General features: G+C 46.9%; 1 long non-coding RNA gene across 4 annotated transcripts; it reads left to right on the top strand.

Moving 5' to 3' along the window:
* Positions 1 to 1,973: 1,973 nt before the first annotated feature.
* Positions 1,974 to 4,033, top strand: LOC112182165. Of its 4 annotated transcripts, none has more exons than XR_005805402.1 (4): positions 1,974 to 2,081; positions 2,260 to 2,348; positions 2,787 to 2,855; positions 3,704 to 4,033. It is a non-coding gene; the product is annotated as an uncharacterized LOC112182165 (long non-coding RNA). The 4 variants fall into 4 exon arrangements; XR_002929301.2 differs by having other exon boundaries at positions 2,654 to 2,855; XR_002929300.2 differs by lacking the exon at positions 2,260 to 2,348 and having other exon boundaries at positions 1,992 to 2,081; positions 2,654 to 2,855.
* Positions 4,034 to 15,674: the final 11,641 nt, after the last annotated feature.

The following is a 15,674-nucleotide window of genomic DNA, read 5'->3' as shown; positions in this document are numbered from 1 at the left end:
GCCAAGACCTTATTCACACATACAAGCTTATTCACACACATGCAAAGTATCGGAAAAAGTGTGAGTTGTGTGAGAGTGAAAGGAAAAAAAGTGCGCTAAGAAGAAATTTTCTTATGTGAAGTATTTAGTCTTGGGTATTCTACTAATGAAGGTGTACAAGCATTTTAAGATTTGGATTATGTGACTTAAGTGAGATATATTAGATTTACATCCAAGGGTGGAAAACAAAACACCTCAACTTAATAATAATTTTCTCTGCCTTTGGATGTAAATTTGGATGTAAATCCAAGAGTGGTTGAACATTATTTTCTTGATCAATAACTGACCAGGTAAACATTTTCGTATCTCGCATAGTTGTATTCTCATAGCAAAAAAAAAAGTCATCGCAGATATAGGCAAAAAATTACTAATAACAACATTAATAAAAAGATTAGAAAGCAAGAAAAGTAGAGATTATTAAAAAAATTTGATATTCCAACAAGAAATAGTTTTGATATCGTGCTGATCGAATCAATCACAAAAACAAATTTTTGAAATTCACATCGAATTCATCTTATAATGAAGAACAAATATCTTTTGTTGACGTAGACATGAAATTTCTAGAATATGTATAAATAAATAAAAAGAGAAAAAAGTTTAATTGTTACAAATCTTGATATTGCAACAACAAATAGTGTTGATATCGTGTTGAATCACTTTAAACAAAGTCCGAAGTTCGCACCGAATTCATCTACAGTTAGACCAACATACCGATGAGGCCATGGCCCATCTGAGCCCCTGAGAAATACCGAGGGCTTACTAAAACTCAGTAGAGCTTTCACGGTTTCACCATAGTAAAACACCCAATTGACCAAAACTTCCTCTACCTGACTCCATCAAATGATCATAACGCCCTCACATTGACGTCCATTGTGCACGGACTTCACCTTCCCGTCATTTCCTCCTAGCAGCATGTGTTTTTCGTTCTTTTGCTGAAGCTGCATGGGGGCAGTTGTAAGGGCATTTTCATATATTTTCCTCCCAGCAACATGTGTTTTTCATTCTTTTGCTGAAGCTGCATGGGGGCAGTTGTAAGGGCATTTTCATATATGCCGCTATAGTTGTCATTACTTGGTTTTCAAAGGTGCTGCCGAATTGTGAATAGGAGCTGAGGGAAGAAAAAAGGCAAGACCTTGGTCTTCAGAGGATCAAAATGTGATCCAAAGTTCTCACGATATCATCCTCTGCCTTTTTGAGCGAGTGTTGAAACAGAACCGGCACCACTGAAACAATGAAACAAAGAAATTAAATTCCAGCCTTCAGAAATCACAAAATATAAAATGAGAAATTTCAAGTGCGAAAATTGCCCGACCTTGAAGCTCCGGAATCAATTGGGTCTGGGAGAAGAGGTTGATGGTGGCACTACTAGAAATATGGCCTATAGCCACAGCCCCAATAGGGACGAGCACCCATCTGCGGCTGTATAGTTACAATTTGTCCTAATTTGGGATGGTCAACTCTTAACTGTAGCTTTAATTGATTTAGGCACACCATCCGTCGCAGGGGATGATTTTTTAAGAAAGCCAGTGACAAAACCCACCTCGTCCGTCGCAAGGCAGGACACAATTGCAGATTTTCTCACTCGCGGGTCCCATAGTTAATGAACAAAAAACATAAACATAATTAAAATTATATATTTTTCAATTTTTTGTTTAATTAAATATGTTATCTGTCCGTGGCCAATTGTTTAGTCATATATAATATAATTAAATTGTTATCTGTCCGTCGCAAGGCAGTAGTGCAGTAAATTTTCTCACTCGCAGGTCCCATAATTAATTAATAAACAAAAAACAGAAACATAATTTTTTTTGGGTTTTAATTAAATATGTTATCTGTTCGTGGCCATTTAGTTACATCCTCTTTCTCTCTCTTCCATCCATCCTATATTCAGTCTTCTCCTCCCCTCACTGCAATCGACGGGATCGCTGGCAATAGCAATCGCTGATCAACATCTTCCGATGTACGCCGCTCCACATCGCTACTTCAACTGACGATTTATTCATGTCCCAAGTTTCTGATCCAGATGACGCCGTGAAATAGAGGTAGATCTCTCTACTCGATCTATTGAAGCTTTTGTTGAATCTGTGCATATGGGGCGATCCCAAGAGACTCTAGTTTTTGTTTTTCTTTGTATCTACTTTGTTATGCTTTCTGATTATCTTAAATTTTGAATTTGGATTTGGATTTGGATTTGATTTGCTTGCATAATCACTGGTGCAGAATGAAAAACCTTTTAATTAGCTGTCAGTGTTCTATACTCGTCTACTCTACTCATCTTCATCGCTCAGTCTCAGACTCTCTATACGACTGTAAGTTCACTTTGTAGAGCTTATTATTTTCAATTGTGTGCATCTTTCTTACTTTGTAACTTATAGGAAATATGATCGATGATGGTATTAGCTATGTATTGATTCATTACTGTGTTTTACAGCAAAGAGAAGCAGAAAAACGAACTCCTGATGTCGCTCTATTTGCTTTCCCTAACTTTCTTTTGTTTGCTCTGCAGTCGGTGTCTATTTGATTTGGAAACCTAATTTATTTTCGTTAGTGCTTTCATTTTGTTTCTGGTTTCAATGGCATTTTGCTCAAAAAATATTTTGTTATATATTTGCAGCTAACAACAGTAAGATAAGAAGTTTATAAGTTGATTTTCGCTAATGAAGAAGTCAACAAGTTCGCATCGCCTAGTATGAATACTTACATCTCCGTATTTTTTATAAATTCTTTCCCTCCTTACTTTTTGCTAGCTGTTGGAGGAGGCTGAGGAGGGAATGGATCATTCTACTCTAATGTCCAAGCCTGAGATTCTTGTGCAGGTTATAATTTCCACAACTCAATTTATAAATTTTTTACAAGCAATGATAGGTTGGATATTCTGTTAAATGCTTTGGAGGGTTGAGAGCTGAATGCACTTTCTTCCTTTGGCATATGTGTATAAGTTCAGAAAAGTGTCAATAACTAATGTTGGAGGCAGTTATGAATCTGCAAGTCACCGGAACAGCGAACTTTTGAAATTTCTTGATACATTTGAACTGATTACGAGAGTTTGTATAGGATAACAGAGGAGACTCCTACTGCAATACATTTTGATATAATCAATATCTATCATGTAATAATTTTATCTCTAGCATAACTAATGTTATATATATATATATATATATATATATATATATATATATATATATATATATATAGGAACGCGTTCGAAAGAGGACGTCCGCACTTTCGTTAAAGTGCGGACGGCGCTGCTGCAGCTCGGCTCGGGGTGCGACGGAGCGGCGGAGCTTGCCGAACGGACGCCACGGGTCAGACGGACGGGTCTGCAGTCGGTGGAGTCGCCGGCGACGTGGTTGCAGCCTTGGCTAGAAACCTGCAGTTGCAGGTGAGCTCGCTGCCCAGAAACCTGCAACTCCGACCTCCTCCAACCTCGAACGCTGCCCAGAACCGTCCACCAAGCCTCAGGCCTCCGTCCGCCAAGCCCCGAGCCGCCGTCGCAGCCTGGAACGCCGCCACTGCGTCGGACGTCCGCTTCAGAACCCGCCCCTATATATATATATGTATATAAAGCTTTCATCCTCTATTGATGTCATTGTTGTATTTGGGCAAGACCAAATTTTATGGCAGACATATCCTATTAATTTGTGTTTCTTGGGTTTTTCTGTAGGATATTATTTGGGCAGAAGCACATCAGAAGAGTTTGTGTGACATTGGGCGTCTTCAGTAGAGCTGCAGGGAAAATTATTGTACTTAAATTTTTAATTTCCATTTGAGGATACTTTTACGCTTTTAAGTATAGGTATGGACTGCTAGTATTGGATTTGGTCAGCTGTACATACATTTTGGCAATGGTATAAAAACAAGTATATTTTTGCTTCAATACAAGAACTGTCGTAGAATGGGACCCACGAATAACAAACCAGAGTGGCAGATTTCTTCAAAACCAGATTCCAGAATTGGGTGGTAATCTGGCATTTAATGGTAACATTTAATAATATAAATAAAGCATAAGTCACTGTTCATTGTCAGAGAGTGCAGAGTCTAGCGCTTTTAGCAATGTACCCCGAATTGGCACGGACAGAGTTTGAGGTGGCTAATTGGTACAATTCCAAATGGAGTCTGTACAAATAGCGTCGGACACCATATTTGTAGCTAAAGACCAATAGCCACAGCTATCTGTCCTCAGTAGACTCTGTTTGACGCGAAAATCCTGTAGGGGTGCAAACTGTCTCTTTTGAGCGAGTGATTGCGCAGGCGTGCCAGCACCGCGGGGTGCAATCGTCGGGGTAGTCGCTTTACCTAACTTCTTCTTCAAGCGCTGTGGACGAGAAGAGCACCAACCTCGTCACAGGGTTCTTCTCTAGCCTTTCGGGAAAGGACTTCTGCCTTACGGATAAGAACTTTGAGTGTGATCTCTTCGCGTTCACCGTATCGATACTTAGTATTGTAGACTAAGCAGAGCAATCACTGGGAAGTTGTGAGAAAGCACGGGTTTTGCTAAAGCGTGACTTTAGCTTTGCTGGGTTGCGAGGGCGTTACCCCTGCTTCGCTGGTTGTGTCGGTGGTAGTAGTACTGACAGTCGGCTCGCGAGGAGACTAGGACTGGAAGCACAGTCGCCGGGTTTCAACGAGGTTGAAGGTTTGCTCCGGGGAGGCTTTGTAATCGCTGGGATTAGTTGATTTGAGAGAGATCCTTGTTATGTCCTCGAACCCTAGTATTTATACCTAGGTCTTCGACTGTTCCTTGCTACAGAAGGATTATTGATTGAAGTTTCCTATTCAATCTCTGCTACTTGACTCCAATAAGGTTTCGTTTTCCTTATGGATTACGGAATGGACGAAGCTGTAACCCAAACCCAAGTAGGCTTATTTTGGGCCGCAGGTATCGGCCCGCTATGCTAAATCCACCAAAGGATCTTGCCAAGATTACTTTTGGGCTCAAACATTGCCCCCCAGGCCCCGAAAGCAGGCCCACGAAGATGTAACTGCTTGAAGGGGACTAAAACGACGCGTCGGTCGCTCGAAACGATGTCATTAATGAAGGTTGCGTCCTTTCATCCGCAAAATGCCTTTCTGTCGTATCGTTTCCCTCACAAAAATCCTTATTTAAACCCACGGCCGCGAGACCTGTCACATCAGAAACCATTCTAGTCTCTTAAACCCAGAAAAATCCATTTCTTCGATATCTCTTTGCTTCCCAGAAATGGCTCCCCCGAAGAAAATAATCATCGATCAAGAAGAAGAACTGAACGAAAAGGTTGCCCATACTTGGGGAACCAATATCGGTACCCGCATTCATCTCCACACATCTATCCATCGACCCCTGCTCCTTCGATTCTCCGACCATCAAACCGGACTGGGTCCAGCACCACGAGACGCTATTCCAGACGACGCTATCGCTCTCTATGGCCTACCAGTCCGTCGACCCATTCCAGTCCTCCGAAGGACCCCTGGAGATTTCAGTAGCTGGGGCGCCCAGAACCATAGGGCATTGGCCGTCCTCCATTAGTGCAGCAGAGACTTCTTGGTATCGCGCATCACGAGCGCGGGATCTGGCTCGCTGGAACGCAGCAGGTATCACGCATACTATCGACCTATGTTTCAAACTTCCTCGCGGTGGCAATCGCTCGCCACTCGCTGCTTTCCTTTGTTTCTGGAATACCGCCACCAACACATTTGACTTCAGATTTGGTCAAATGATTACTTTGTTGGATATTCTCGCCATCACTGGCCTACCCATCGATGGCGAGCCCTATCTACATGGTCAATTTGATTCTGTCAACTTCACTTCGACCATGGCCCAACACGGTTGAAGCGCCCACAGCAGCTCCTACCCGCGATGGTTAGCGTATTACAGCCGGGAACATAATGCGACCGGCGGAATCGCTTTTCTGGAGTATTGGCTCTGCAAGTTTATATTCTGCACCTCTTCCTGCAAACCCACTGGTACTTGGACTCTTCTGGCGACGGCCCTCTACAACGGCCGCAACATCGGGCTTGGGCAACCAGTATTAGGAGCCCTCTACCGCATGTTATACCAGGCCACCATGCACCCATTTGAGACTAGCATGTCTGGCCCCTTTTGGATTTTGGATTTCTAGATCCAAACTTACTTTCCATTCTTCCGTCGCGATGACATCCCGCTACTTCCACCGGCAGACCAACTCTTGGGTCAGTGGTTCAGCCGCGAGGGAAGGTACTCATCCCCCCTTACTCCGAGTGTTTTTCTTACCTGTACCTTTTAAGCGAGATGCCATACTGCGACATAATTTTGGGTAGAAGATTCCCCTCTTTACTTGAATATGGCTTTCTTCCTGGCGATCCTCGCTACACTGATCACACACGCTTGGCTTTTCGTCGCACGATCTCCTGCTCAGACATCAGGATCGCTGCCGAGGAACTCAGCTACTAGCTTTACGCTCCTAATCATTTTGCTCGCCAATTCGGCCTTGTCCAATTGGTGCCATTCCCTCTATACGACGCTTGGAACTACAACACTTCATAGCATAGATTCGGGTCCCCTCTCAGACCTGTACCGGCGCAAAGTATGCTCGCGCTGGTTGACCTTCCTGATTGGGCTCAGAATATCGACGCCGTGGACGGGACTGAAGAAGGATACGAGACATGGTGGGAATAGGTCTCCGTCAATTGCTGGACTCAGCAGGACGACGAACTTTTTGCAGCACTCTTTGGAGAACTGAAAAACCCCTACCCTGTCGATGTTGAAGTGCTCGCTCGCTTCCCTGAGGGTGCGACATGATCCCAGCCTCTTCCCGGTGACATAACAGACGCGAGCTCCTCGCCCGGCCCAGGCTGGTATTGTAATCCGCGAACCCCCTCCGGAGGTAAGTATCTGAGCTTTATCCTCTATATTTTTCCTTTTACTTTCTTTCTACTCACCCTTCGCTGTGTCAGGGAACTGCGCCACCTTCTGGCGCTCCCACAATACGTGCTTCCCCGGCCGCTGGTCAGCCTGGAAAGCAGAAAGCGGTGCTCGCAGAGCCTGAAGTTGAAGATTCTTCCTCTGACGACGATAGTCCACAAACTGTAAGGACCTTTTATTCTTAGGATTATGCCTCTCTGCGAGTTCAGTCTAACTTTGTGATTTTGGCAGGTCGCCGCTACTTTGGCTCGCAAGCGCAATCGCTCAGACCCTCGCACTGACCCATGGGAAGAAGATGAACCACTCACTGATCGATTGGTAAGAGATAAGAAAATCACACCTACAAATATCCGTCTTTTCGCCCAATTCCTATAACTGTTTCGCTCGTAGGTTCGTCGCCGGTCCTCTAGACGTGTTGGGGAAGGTTCTTCGGCTGCTGGTGAAGGTTCAAATGCCCTGCAGGCTCAAACGCCTACGGTTTCTACTAATCTCCCATCTCCCGCCAGCACCGCGAGCGATGTGCATTTGACTTTGATTCCGGTGCAGATCATAGACGACAGTTCGCCCAAGCTAGACGAAAGAATAGCCCCTTCAGACCCGCCGCCTGAGGAACCGATCGCTACACGACCCCTAATGCAGGCAGCGCTTGATCCCATCCCTGAAGAAGCAACTCAAGAGCCCTCGCCGATAGCAATTCTGCATGAGCCCCTGGCTGCAGAGGTACACTTTGAACCGAAGGCCTTAGTTTGTTTTATTTTCTGTGCACTCTAATAAGTCCTTCTTAACCATAGAGTCCTGATCCTGTCGGGGAAACAACAACTGCTGCAGAGGTGCCTGTCGCTGATCCAACAAACACAATCGGTGCAGACGTGGTGACCCAGGATCCTGCCCCCCATGTCCCTGAAGTGGGAGAAGGAGCAAATGTCGACCCGGAGCCAGAAGCGGTCCCTGTTATAGAGCCTCAGGAGGCCCCTACTGCTGCTGCTGATGCTCCACCGCCCGAGCCTCCTTCCAGGCTGGAGAGACTTGTTCGCGTACTCGAAGTGACCCCTCCAGGAGTCATAGATGAAGCGAGGGATGGGTTACAGCGACTTCTGGGTCCTGACATCTTATTGACAGGTGCGTCCGCCAGAGCTCAAGAATACTTGATGGTTCTTAGCTGCGAGCGAACTATCACTGAGGCTGAGTTCACCGAGATATATGAACTGTTACAAAGCCTTCCTGAGCAGATCAATGAATGAACGAACGCGGCTGCACAAGCGAGGCAAGCTCAGGCCTATTATCGGGGCCTTTCACACCAGACAGAGACATCTCGCGATTTCTTAGGCAATAGAGCTGTCCTCGTCAAAGACTTGCGCATCACACAGAATCATCTTCGGGTACAAATCTGGGACTTGCAAGCCCAACTGACTGCGGTGACAGCCCAGCTTGAGCATGAAGAGCCTCTGTTAGAACAACCGCTAGGAGCCTTCGAGGCGATGTCTCAAAATTTAGCTCAGGCTCGCGAAGCAGCCAGACAAGCGGAGCGAGCTGCTGCGGACTCCAGTTTTCGTCTGGATGAACACTTACTTCGCTTGACCCATGCGAGCCGAAAACTTTAGGCCCCTTATGTCTAGGCCCTTTTTGTTTTATATGAACAACATTATAATTAATATTTATATTTTGGCCCACTTTGCTTGGCCCAACTATTACTTTAACTCCAGTAGTTACTGACCTCGAAACTGCTGAAAAGATAACCCCAATGTGGGCGGTTGTTTCCTTGAAGACTGCTCCGCTTCCCACGCGTTTTCAAATCCTTTCATTTCCGAGATTCTGGCATTCAATTCCATTGATTCTCTCATTGATGGCGTTGAAAGCACTTCAACTGCCCATTGCGCGGTTGGGATTACTACGACTGGCATTATAAATACCTGTACTCAGGGAGAATAAGCAACCAAGCCATCATGTCTTTTCCAGAGATAACCTCGCGAGCCTTGCTGCTCTTTCTTCAGTTTCTAAAATCCTCTTCCCATGATCTCACCCTTAGCCACATATTCATAGGCTTCATGGCTTAATCTCAAGACCTAGGTAGGCCTCATGGCCTAATCTCAGGTCCAGTGGCATGTCTTTGGTTTCTGAAAATCTGGATGAACTTGCCAGTCTCAGTCAAACCGAAGAACACGTCACGCTCCTAACGCGGCAGAACCTGATTCTGAGGGGTCCCTCTTCTCAGACTGCCCGCCTGGAGCATGGGGAAGAAGGGCGGAAGGCCACGTTGAGGCCGACTGTTCTTCTTTCGCGGTCTACCTCCAGGGCCCGACTACAAGGCTTCTGTTTTTCCCCTGGAGGTAGATGTGGTTGTGGGTCGCGCTCGCTCTGGATACCAACTCCATCCCGAAGGATACTCAACTAGAAGGGTTGGGATGGATTATTTCCTTCCCTCTTCCTCCGGTACAAATGAGAGCAGCTGCGACTCAGATCAGAGGAGGATGTGGGTGAAGAGAGGAAGAGTGCTAGCGGTACTGCCCATGTCCTCCTTGCCACCGCAAGATCCAGAAACTCTTAGAAGATCTGAAATCTTTATGATTCTTTAAGCCACTTTTGGCCTTGTAATTGTAAATGTAACTGTTTCTATCTGTACTGCTTTTGGCCACAAAGCCACTTTATGAATGAATGTTTTTATAGTTAAAGGTTACTGTTGTAAAATAAGGCCTCTTGTATAGGCCCCCATGTATATTCTTAACACACGTTGTCAAGGAAAAAGTACAATCAAAGTTGGAAATTGCACGCTCAAGAAATTATTCCAAAGCAAAGCCTCGAGAGCAGGCCTGGAAATTAATCAAGAAATTAATGAAATTAAGCAAAAATAAGGCCTCAAAAGAAGGCCTGGAAATATATAGTGTTGCCCCCCTAGTGTTCGTCGGCGGAGCAAACACATGAGATGAAGGCCTAAATGTAAAGGTGGTGCGAGCCGAGGAAAACTATGATTGTCCCCCGGTTTGGGACGAAGGTTGGTCCGGGGAATCGTCGAACTCCCAGACACTAGGATAATATTTCTTCAGGAATCGTCCGTTGATGGGGTTGCGATGGATGTCGCCATCGATGTCCCTGAGGTGAAAAGCCCCGCGCTCCAAAATGCGGTGAATAACAAAGGGTCCTTCCCAGCGAGGAGTCCACTTACCGCGACCGGTCAATTTTTCGCCAAAAGGAAAAACGGCTTTCCAAACGAGCTCTCCTTCTTTATAACTACGACCATGTGTCCGCTTATCACAAGTGCGAGCGATATATTGCTTTTCCATGACCAGATTATCCAAAGCCGCTAACCGCTGCTCGCTTAAATCTTCGTGCTCCTGCCACATTGCCTAGACATAGTCCTTGCCGATCAAATGATGTTGCTCTTGGACGCGTAAGGAATGAACGTTAATCTCCAAAGGTAACACAGCGTCGTGACCAAACATAAGTGCATACGGTGTCGTCGCGGTGGGACTCCTCTTAGAAGTGCGATAAGCCCAAAGTGTCTCGTACAAAGTATCGTGCCATTGTCGAGGGTTCTTTGCCAGCATCTTCTTTAGTAGGGTAATAATTATCTTGTTGCTAGCTTCCGCTTGGCCGTTGGACTGAGCGTAATACGGGGTACTGTGGACGAATTGGATGCCAAAATCAGTGATTAGTTGCTCGACGGGACCTCCCATGAACGCTGCCCCCCGGTCTGAAACGAGCACCTCAGGGATGCCAAACCTGCAGAGAATGTTATGAAAGATAAACTGGCGAATGGTGGCGCCGGAGGCCTCCTTTAATGGCTCCGCTTCAACCCATTTGGTGAAGAAGTCAGTAGCGACAATGATAAACTTATGTTGGAGAGAAAAGTGGGGATGGATCATCCCAATCAAGTCCAATGCCCAGCCTCGCGCAGGCCAAGGCTTGATGATAGGCTGCATGGGAATGTTAGGAACATGCTGGACTGGACCATGTGCTTGACAATCTTGGCATCCTTTGGCGAATGCAATACAATCCTTTAGAATGCTAGGCCAGTAATAACCAAGTCGCCTAATAAGCCATCGCATCTTGGGTCCCGCCTGATGAGCCCCACAAATCCCTGTGTGCACTTCACGCATTAATCGTTTAGCTTCGCGACCATAGACACACCGAAAGTCCATGCCATCTTCCCCACGGCGTCGCAACTCGTCACCCCTGAGGAAATAGTTTAGAGCAAGAAAACGAATCTTCCTGTCAGCTATGGGGTTTGGGCGCTTGAGGTAAGTAACCAGTGGGATGCGCCAATCCACATCTATAGGTTCTAGCACCGCGACCACTGGATCATCTGGTGGATCAGGTCGTGCGAGCCATGAAGGCAGTGTGCGACGCTCAACTTTCAAAAGACGCTCGCGAACACCATACTTCAATGTAATGCCGGTGGCCAGTTGAGCGAGCTCATTGACAGCGAAATTGCGCTCGCGGGGAATATGCTCCAAACCGACATCGTCAAACTGATCCAAAAGCTCAATGGCACGATTCAAATACGGCATGAGTAGCCAACTTGCACATCGATATACGTTTTGAAGCTGGTTTATAACGAGCTGAGAATCGCTGCGGATCTGAACGTCCCTTACGCCCATTTCCAGTAAGACTTCTAGCCCAATAATAAGAGCTTCATACTCTGCCTGGTTGTTCGTGCATTTGAACTCTAATTGGAAGGAGTAAGAGAAACGATTGCCAGTTGGATTTTCCAGAACAATCCCTTCTCCGGCCAATGTTTCGGTTCTGGAGCCATCGAAGAACAATAACCAGGGCTGCAAGGAGACTGTTGCTTGGTACCAAACCGCGTATTCCGGGATGCGCGCCAAATCTGGCCGCGTCATAGTGACTGATGCTATTTCCAACTCCTTCAACGTGGGTATCTCCAACGTAGTATGATGTGCCAGAAAATCCGTGATAGCCTGCCCCTTAACAGCTTTCTGAGGTACGGATTGTAGCGAAAATTCTGAAAGGGCCAGTACCCACTTGCCAATGCGGCCTCTCAAAATAGGCCGCGACAACATGTATTTGACTAGATCAGTTTGAGCGATGATGCAGGTAGTGAAGGATAACATGTAGTGTCGCAACTTGCACGCTGAGAAGTACAAAGTCAGACACAGTTTCTCCATAGGGGTGTACCTTGTCTCACAATCTGTTAAAGTCCGGTTGAGGTAAAATATAGCATGCTCGATACCTCCTTCATCATCCTGAGCGAGCAGGCTGCCAATGGAAGCCTCAGCCGCTGAAATGTATAACTTCAGCGGAATTCCAGCCCTAGGTGGAACTAGCACAGGCGGACTTGCGAGGTAGGTCTTGATTCTGTCGAAAGCCTCCTGATGTTTAGGCTCCCACACGAACTCAGCCTGTCCCTGTAATTTCAGCAATGGGGAGAAGGGCTGGATTTTACCTGCAGAGTTAGAGATGTAACGTCTCAGAAAGTTGATCTTACCCAGCAAGCGCTGCAACTCCTTCTTTGTTCGTGGGGCGGTAGCATTGATGACCGCGCTCGCTTTGTCTTCAGGGACTTCGATTCCTCTCTGGTGAACAATGAATCCGAGAAAATCGCCTGCTCGAACCCCAAAAACGCATTTGGCTGGATTCATCCTGAGCTTGTGTTGTCACATGCGCTCAAACACCTTCCTGAGATTGGTGATGTGGTCACCCTTCCTCTGTGACTTCACCACCATGTCATCGATGTAGACCTCTAAAATCTTCCCCAGTATGTCGTGGAAGATTAGGTTCATGGCTCTCTGATACGTTGCTCCGGCATTCTTCAGTCCAAAAGGCATAACCACATATTCAAAAACACCCACGAAGCCTGGACAACGGAATGCGGTCTTATGTCTGTCTTCTTCTGCGACTGGAATCTGGTGATACCCCGCGGTGCCGTCCATGAAAGATAATAATTCATGTCCTGCTACAGAGTCTACTAACATATCCGCGACCGGCATAGGGTAGACATCTTTAGGTGTAGCGACATTAAGGTCTCTGTAGTCAACGCAGACCCTTATCTTGCCATTCTTCTTGCGAACTGGCACGATATTAGATAGCCACTGATTGTATTTGGCTACCCTGATAACGCCGGACTTGTGCATTTTCTCGACTTCCTCTTTGACGAGGATTTGGGTTTCAGAGTTCATTCGTCGTGGCTCTTGTTTCACAGGCCTCCTGTCAGGGAGTGTTGGTAATTGATGGCACACCAAATCTGGTGACAGGCCTGGCATATCCTCGTACTTCGCCGCGAAGCAGTCTTTGAATTCATGTAATAACTCAATGAGCCTCTGTTTCTCGCTAGGCTCCAAGTAAGAGCTGATGGCCACTTCCATAGGCTCATCTGCTGTTCCAAGATTGATTTTCTCGGTAGGATCTCTGACCTTAGGGGGTGTGTCATCCAGCGCTGCTGGAGCGAGCTGGATATCGACCTCAGCATCTTGTTCCTGGTCAGAGAGCTCTTCATGGACGACCTCTAAGGTCGCGATCCGATCATATGCCTCTCTTTCCACTAAGTACGATGATAGTCTTTCGTACAGTGAGTGGAAGGCCTCTATCCCTCCTTCTGGAAGGTCGTAATCCATTAATCATCTAAGGGTTTGGGCACAGCGTGGCCAGGCCTCTCCAAGCCTTCTTTTGCGAGCGTAAGCCCCCACTGTGCCAATTCAGAGGCCGTCACCCCTGTGGGGCGGCCCTTATCATCGATGCCACCAACCTGCAATGGAGTGATAGGCTCCAAATAGTATCTGGCATCTACATAGTTTGCGGAAACGGGAAATGGACGAGGATCCGCTTTAATCACCTCCGCTTTATCTGTCTTCCGGTTCCACATTACAAGCTCCTGATGAAGAGTCGACCGAACACAATAGCTCCTATGGATCCAGTCTCGGCCCAGAATAGCACTGTAGGCCGCATAATAGTCTGTCACAAAGAAAGCATAAACTCCCTCAGCTGGGCCAACCTTGATGCGCAGGAAAAGAAGTCCCAAGGTTTTTGTTACAGTCCCTGCGAAGTTCTTAAGTGTAAGAGATGTAGACTGGATCTTCTCTCTCTTGATTCCGAGCAAGTGCATGGTTCTGGTGGTGATGACGTTCACAGCCGCGCCGGTGTCAACCATGATCTTGCTAACTTTGGTGCCGCTCACATCTGCTGTGATATACAGTGGTCTCATGTGTTGGACCATAGCAGGTGTTGGCTTAGTGAAAGTCATGAAGAACTCTGTGTTATGAGCCTCCCCTGTCTCAAGGAGCACGACTTCCTCCACAGGTGTCGTGACTGCCGATGTGATCTGCAACGGCTGCAAACTATTTTCTCCTTCTTCAACGCAGTCCTGAGCTGCAACCGGTAATGCATACCGCGCGGGTAGTACGAAAACCATGTTGCAGGATATATCAGTCATATCCGTCTCCTCCGCGTCAGTTTCCAGATCAAGCTTGGGTTCGTTGACAGGGACGGCAGTGTTGAATTGCTTAGCCAAGCGATCGACTAATGACTCCTCCGTAAGGCCTTTTACCTCACACTGCTCGCGCTCTTGTACTACAGGTGTCTACTCGAGTGAGTCTGGCTTTGGTTCTCCTTCAGTGCTGACCTTGGGGGATGAGACCACTACACTCTGGACCCTTTTTGGCCTCCACTGTAAAGTCTCGGCAGTCCTTTCCTTGCCCCCCAGTCTCTGAAAAACCGAAGGTTTAGCCTCTGCTTCTTCGCGAAATAACCTGCGCCTGACATGAGGTCGCCTTGCCGGTGAAGTTTCAGTTCGAGGCATCGGAGGTATCCTTTCTTCAGTGATCCTGCAAAAAACACTGGGCTTGTCTGCCCCTGTTGCTTGTTTCCAGAGGCTGCGGGGGGCCATTAATGGCTTGGCCGCGAGTGCCTCCATTTCCTTTTGATACTGCTCAGGTGATTTGACCAGTTGTGAAGGCTTGATCAAGCCCTGGTCAAGGGCCTTTAGTGCGCGCTTGGCTTCTCCAAACCTGCGCTGCAGCTTCCTTTTCTTGGAAGAGCTTATCTCCACTGCCTTCCCCTTTTCCCTGGTGTACCATTTGCCTTCCTTGATTGTATTAGCTGAGGCAGGAGGGATGTAGGGCTTGGTCAGAATATTCTTGCACGCGGTCCTGGCCTTCTCCTCTTGTTTCTGATTGCTCGCGGCTGCTCTCAGCTTCTTGAACAAGTTGGAATCCTTTGGGGATGGTGATGACTCCATTTTCTCTCTTTCTCTTGGGCTGGAAGGCTGATAGTTCCGAGAAGATGAAGCCCACTTGACCGGTGGGAGAGAACCAAAGTGAAATGCCTGCTCGACCTCTTCATGCGACACCTGAATGCCGCACTCTTCCTTGCATCGCGAGCATAAGACCACTGGCGAGGCCTGGCTTTTTGTTTCAGCCTTGCCCCTTACCGGTGTCCAGCCTGCGGCGGACTTCTCCCCTTGCTCATTTGAGCCCAAATCGAGAGTGGGTTTCCGTTGCTGCTGTTTGGTCCAGTTTACATCGACCATGTTAATCCCAGTATCAGGAAAGGGATCCAAGTCTACTAGCGCTGCCGCCGTGACTGGAGCTTCCACCTGCAAACTACCATTGTTAAGCCATACCTGAATCTGGTCTTTGAGTTTCACGCAATCTGCAGTGTTATGATTCCACAAATTATGGAACTTGCAATACTTCTTCCCCCTCAGCTGCTCCGGTCGAGGAAAAGGTCCAAAATCAGTCTTCACCATCTTCGCAGCAATCATTTCGTCGAGGATCTCATGGGCCTTGTTGGCATCATATGTATA

This window comes from Rosa chinensis, chromosome 1 (genome assembly GCF_002994745.2).
Source record: "Rosa chinensis cultivar Old Blush chromosome 1, RchiOBHm-V2, whole genome shotgun sequence".
NCBI lineage: Eukaryota > Viridiplantae > Streptophyta > Magnoliopsida > Rosales > Rosaceae > Rosa > Rosa chinensis.
The sequence above is the reverse complement of the archived record's forward strand: the minus strand, read 5'-3'. Positions and strand labels throughout refer to the sequence as shown.